Source organism: Mus caroli, unplaced genomic scaffold, assembly GCF_978045245.1.
Source record: "Mus caroli unplaced genomic scaffold, Mus_caroli_1 scaffold_1, whole genome shotgun sequence".
Taxonomy (NCBI): Eukaryota; Metazoa; Chordata; class Mammalia; order Rodentia; family Muridae; genus Mus; species Mus caroli.
Genome location: NW_028227256.1, coordinates 133,631,656 through 133,638,481, shown reverse-complemented (window position 1 = coordinate 133,638,481; position 6,826 = coordinate 133,631,656).

Genomic DNA, 6,826 nt, shown 5'->3' with positions numbered 1-6,826 from the left:
CATGCACCCATGTGTACCACATGTGTGTCTTGTGCCCAAGGAGGCCAGAAGAGGACACAGAATGCCCTGAAAATGCAATTACAGGTAACTGAGACAGCCTTGTGGTAGCTGGGATGTGAAGCTGGGTCCTCTGTGAGAACAACAAGTGCTCTTAACCACTGAGTCATCTCTCCAGCCTCCTCCGACATTACTGTGGCCAGATCTGAAGCAATGGCTTCATGTCCCTTTCGGAAGGACATTTCAGCCGTCCCAAGCATTTTGTAACTGCAGAGATGCTGCAGTGACTGTTCTGCTTTTTCTCTGTGCACAGAGGAGGATGTTTCTTCAAACTGTTTGAGCTCGGGACAGCTTTACATTGCGCACTGAGCAATGTTTCCTCAGGACAATTCATGCAGTATGTTGTCACCTTCCCATCCCCCTCTCTTGTTCTCCCTCACCTCCCAAACAGTCTCCTGTCTACATCTGTATCATAATTTGCATTTTTTTCAAATCTGTATTCTGAATACAAGAGAAAACATGGCATTTTTTTTTCCTGAGCCTGACCCATTTCTCTTAAGACGATCGTCTTCAATTATCCCCATTTTCCTGCAAATCACATAAATTTGTTCTTTTTATGGATGAATAGAACTCTACTGTGTGCATATTCCCCGTTTTATTTATCCATTCCTCTGATGATAGACTTATATGCTGAATCTATACTGTTGATGCACACATGTATTTGTACTATCTCTATGACATGCTAACCCAGATTTCTTCAAATACACACCCAAGAATATTATAGCTGGTTCAAATGTTTTTGTTTTTTATTTTGTTTTTAAGGAATCCCCATACTTGTTTCCACAGTAGCTGTGCTAGTTAAAATTCCTATCAGAAATGTGTGAGTGCCCCTACCCACCCATCCTCACCAACCTTGATGTGTTCTTGATAATTGCCGTCTGGTGAAACGCTGACGTACTTCTGGTTGCATTGCCCCAAATGCTAAATGTTGAGCATGTTTTTATATATTTATTGGTCACATACATGCCTTTGAAGAACTGTTGATTCAATTCATCTTCTCATGTGCTAATTAGATGTAGGGGTTTGGGGGGTGTTTTTGGGTTTTTGTTTGTTTGGTTGGTTGGTTTTAGCTTTTTTGTTTTTGGTATTTGGGGTTCAGTTTCTTAAATTCTTTACATATTGTGCATATTAATTCTCTGCCAGGTATAGAGATGACAAGGATTTTTTTTCCCCATTCTGAAGGACATCTCCTCATATCCTAGTCCTTGGCTATTCAGAAGCTTTTTAATTTATCCAATATGATTTGCCAATTCTTGCTGCTATTGCCTAACGGTTTTGGAGGGGGTGGTTTTGGTTTTTGTTTGTCATGATAGAGTTTTTCTGTATAATAGCCCTGGCTGTCCTGGAACTTGCTTTGTAGACCAGGCTAGCCTCAAACTCACAGAGATCCACCTATCTCTGACTTGCAAGTGCTGGGATCGAAGGTGTGCGCCATCACACCTGACCCAATTTCCTAGGTTACTGATGTCATTTTCAGAAATTCTCAAAATACACAAATATCTTCATTTCAAATTTTAACTTGTATATGTATGTGCATGTGTGCATGTGTGGACATAAATGCCACAGCATGTATGTGAAGGTCAAGGGTCAGCATGTGGGAGTCAGATCACTCCCTCCTTCCACCAGGTGAGGGAGAGAGATGGAACTCAGGTAATAAGACTTGGTGGCAAGCACCTCTACCCACTGAGCCATATCATTGGCCCCTGAGCCTATATCGTAAAGTGTTTTGCCTATGCGTTCCAGCTGATTTAACAGTTATTTTAAGGTCTTTGATACTTTTGAGCTCATTTTTTTCCGGGGTGGAGAGGGGGACACTAGTTTCACTCTTCCAAGTGAATATATCTAGGTTTTTCTGAACCATTTGTGAAAGGGTAGTGTCTTTACACAAGTGTATATTTTTGAGAGAATTTGTACTTTATAAAATCACTTAAGACCAGGCTGGAGATGTAGCTCAGTGGGAGAGCACTTCCCTTGTTTGCATCTCTAACCCTATTAAAAAAAAAAAAAAAAAAACACCATGAACAAAAATACCCAAGGACAGCATTAGATAACAGACAAAAATGTTTATTAATTAAAATCCCCAGAATGCAACACATTGACCATCACAGCAATGATGTCATCATCCATCAGGAAGCCTCTGAAATATCCACTGTACCTGAGAGAAAAGGAGTATGAATATCAGATATATTCTCAGCACTGCTACAGAGCATGTGACCTCAGAAGCAAGCCTCCATGAGGCCACTAGGAGCTGCTACTTAGGGAATGCAAAAGGTCTCAAATTCCGGAGTTAACGTGATATGGCCAAATTGTTCTTCAAGGTGACTGCACCAGGCACACTCTGGGGGGAGGCGGGGGGGGGGGGGGTTCTGCCAGACTTGTGGGAATTAATAACATCTTATTCCAATTTCCATTTTCCTGGTTTTGAGGTGATTGATTACGTGTGTGTGTTTGTGTGTGGGTGTGTTTGTGTGTGTGTGTGTGTGTGTGTGTGTGTGTGTGTGTGTGTGTGTGTGTGTGTCTGTATATGTGAAACCAGAATCTTTTACACACATGGTGCATATACTCAGGTACATACAAATTAATTAATTAAATTCCTAAAAATAAATTATGAACAATGCATTTAAAGAACATTTCTGCTGACAGATTTGGCATATGCCTTTAATCCCAGCAAGCAGGAGGAAGAGGCAGGCAGATCTCTGAGATAGGACTCTACAGAGAAATACTGTCTCAACAAAACAAAAGAGAGGGGCAGGAAGAAACAGACACACACACACAGAGAGAGAGAGAGAGAGAGAGAGAGAGAGAGAGAGAGAGAGAGAGAGAGAGAAAGAAAGAATTTCTAAGAAAAAACAGATAGATTAAAAGGGAAAGAAAAGCATATATAGTCAGTGGAATTAAAGGAATACCGAATGGCAGAGAAGCACCTGAAAAAATGTTCAACATCCTTAATCATCAGGGAAATGCAAATCAAAACAACCCTGAGATTCCACCTCACACCAGTCAGAATGGCTAAGATCAAAAATTCAGGTGACAGCAGATGCTGGCGAGGATGTGGAGAAAGAGGAACACTCCTCCATTGTTGGTGGGATTGCAAGCTTGTACAACCACTCTGGAAATCAGTCTGGTAGTTCCTCAGAAAATTGGACATAGTACTACCGGAGGATCCAGCAATACCTCTCCTGGGCATATATCCAGAAGATGTCCCAACCAGTAAGAAGGACACATGCTCCACTATGTTCATAGCAGCCCTATTTATAATAGCCAGAAGCTGGAAAGAACCCAGATGTCCCTCAACAGAGGAATGGATACAGAAAATGTGGTACATTTACACAATGGAGTACTACTCAGCTATTAAAAAGAATGAATTTATGAAATTCCTAGCCAAATGGATGGACCTGGAGGGCATCATCTTGAGTGAGGTAACACAATCACAAAGGAACTCACACAATATGTATTCACTGATAAGTGGATATTAGCCCAAAACTTAGGATACCCAAGATATAAGATACAATTTGCTAAACGCATGAAACTCAAGAAGAATGAAGACCAAAATGTGGACAATATGCCCCTTCTTAGAATTGGGAACAAAACACCCATGGAAGGAGTTACAGAGACAAAGTTTCGAGCTGTGATGAAAGGATGGACCATCTAGAGACTGCCGTATCCAGGGATCCATCCCATAATCAGCTTCCAAACGCTGACACCATTGCATACACTAGCAAGATTTTGCTGAAAGGACCCAAATATAGCTGTCTCTTGTGAGACTATGCAGGGGCCTAGCAAACACAGGAGTGGATGCTCACAGTCAGCTATCGGATGTATCACAGGGCTCCCAATGGAGAAGCTAGAGAAAGTACCCAAGGAGCTAAAGGGATCTGCAACCGTATAGTTGGAACAACATGATGAACTAACCAGTACCCCGGAGCTCTTGTCTCTGGCTGCATATGTATCGAAAGATGGCCTAGTCGGCCATCACTGGAAAGAGAGGCCCATTGGACTTGCAAACTTTATATGCCCCAATATAGGGGAATGCCAGGGCCAAAAGAATGGGAATGGGTGGGTAGGGAAGTGGGGGGCGCTATGGGGGACTTTTGGGATAGCATTGGAAATGTAATTGAGGAAAATATGTAATAAAAATATTAAAAATTTTTAAAAATTAAAAATTTAAAAAAATAAAAAAAAATAAAAACTCAATGAGCCGGGCGTGGTGGCGCACGCCTTTAATCCCAGCACTCGGGAGGCAGAGGCAGGCGGATTTCTGAGTTCGAGGCCAGCCTGGTTTACAGAGTGAGTTCCAGGACAGCCAGGGCTATACAGAGAAACCCTGTCTCGAAAAACCAATAAATAAATAAATAAATAAATAAATAAATAAATAAATAAATAAATATAAAAACTCAATGGCTGATTTAAACAACAGGTTAACCATAGGTGAAGGAAAAAGTACAGGACAATGCTTTAGAGAAAATAATCCAAAATACAACTCAAACACACACACACCACACACACACACATTAACACACAAGAGTATATACACACACACACAGAGGCAAGGAGCTACTGACATGCACACCAACATGGGTGAGTGTTCAGAGCAAGCATCAACAGCACCTCCCATGGGATTCTGTTTACGTGACATTCTAAAAAGAGTAAAATCTGAGTCATTGTTGCCAGGAGCTGGGGTAGGCGACAGGGACTCACTGTACTATGACCTGAGGTGATGCAAACTTTCGGTGCTGGTTGCACAACTGCACACGGTTACTGAACTTAGGAACTTCATTACTGAAAAAGAAAAGGAAAGGGAAGGGAAGGGAAGGGAAGGGAAGGGAAGGGAAGGGAAGGGAAGGGAAGGGAAGGGAAGGGAAGGGAAGGGAAGGGAAGGGAAGGGAAGGGAAGGGAAGGGAAGGGAAGGGAAGGGAAGGGAAGGGAAGGGAAGGGAAGGGAAGGGAAGGAAGGAAGAAAGAAAAGAAAAGAAAAGAAAAGAAAAGAAAAGAAAAGAAAAGAAAAGAAAAGAAAAGAAAAGAAAAGAAAAGAAAAGAAAAGAAAAGAAAAGAAAAGAAAAGAAAAGAAAAGAAAAGTGAGGCTTCACTAGGCATGGGCTCACATGGCCCATGCACTTCCAATCCCAGCACTTGGGAGGCAGAGGCAGGTGGATCTCTGTGAGTTTGAGGCCAGCCTGGTCTACAGAGTGAGTTCCAGAACAACCAGGGCTACATAGGGACACCCCATCTCAAAAAATCAAACAAACAAATAAATAATAATTGCAATATACAAATCATACCTCAAAAAAATGTGACTTTCAAAGATGTTAAGGGCTGGGCATAGTGGCACACATTTTTAATAACAGCACTTAGGAGGCAGAGGCATGAAGTTTTGTAAGTTCAGGGTCAACTTGGTCTACATAGTGAGCTCCGGTATAGCCAGAGATATACGGTGAGAGGAAGATACAGTGAGATTTAGTCTAAGAATAAATACATGAAATTGAAGAAGCCATGAGGAGTGATTCATATGAGTAAACCAAGCCCTTAGGAAACTGACACAGGAAGATTGCCATGAGTTCAAATCCAGCTGAGCTATACAGCAAGACTCCATCTCAAAAGAGCAAACCAGGGGTCTAGAGAGATAGCTCATCACTTAGCACTTTCAGAGGATCCAGGTTTGGTTCCCAGCACTCACACTGGGCAGTTCACAACTGCCTATAACTCCAGCTCCAGGGGATCCAGTGCCCTCTTCCGGCCTCTGTGGGCACTGGGAACGCATGTCCACATATCCAGACATACACACTATACTGGCTAGGTTTATGTCAACTTAACATAGGCCAGAGTCATCAGAGAGGAAGGAGCTTCAATTGATAAAACGCCTCCGTAAGATCTGGCTGTAGAATATTTTCTTAATTAGTGATTTATGGGGGAGGTCCCAGCCCACTATGGATGGTGCCATCCCCGGGCTGTGGTGCTAAGTTCTAAAACAGACTGAGCAAGCCGGTAAGCAGCTGCCTGCCCTCCATGGCCTCTGCATCATTTCCTGCCTCCACCTTCCTCCCCTGCTTGGAGTTTCTGTCCTGATGTCCTTTGATGAGTAACTGGGATGTGGAAGTGTAAGCTGAATGAAACCTTGTCTCCTCAAGTTGCTCTGGTCATGGTATAGAGACCAGCGCTTTTGGTTGCAGCAATAGACATCATAACAGAGACATACACATGAATAAAAATAAATCTGAAGAAAAGAGAAAACAACAACAAAGCCAGATTTTTTTAGAAGTTGAAGACATAGCCCCAGGTATACACTTACCTATCATGCATGAGGTCCTGGATTTGATCCCCACTGAAACAATAATAATCAATTTTGAACCCCAATCCTATATTGATACAAATTTTTATTTGATAAAATAAATTACAAGGGCTGGAAAGATGGCTCAGCAGTTAAGAGCACTGACTGTTCTTCCAAAGGTCCTAAGTTCAATTCCCAGCAAACCACATGGTGGCTCACAGCCATCTATAATGGGATCTGGTGCCCTCTTCTGGTGTGTCTGAAGACAGCGACAGTGTAAATAAATTAAATTTAAAAAAAAAAAACGTTAAAAATAAATAAATAGAGCCGGGTGTGGTGGTGCATGCCTTTAATCCCAGCACTCGGGAGGCAGAGGCAGGCAGATTTTTGAGTTCAAGGCCAGCCTGGTCTACAAAGTGAGTTCCAGGATAGCCAGGGCTATACAGAGAAACCCTGTCTCAAAAAACCAAAAAAATTAAATTAAATAAATAAATAAATTACAAAT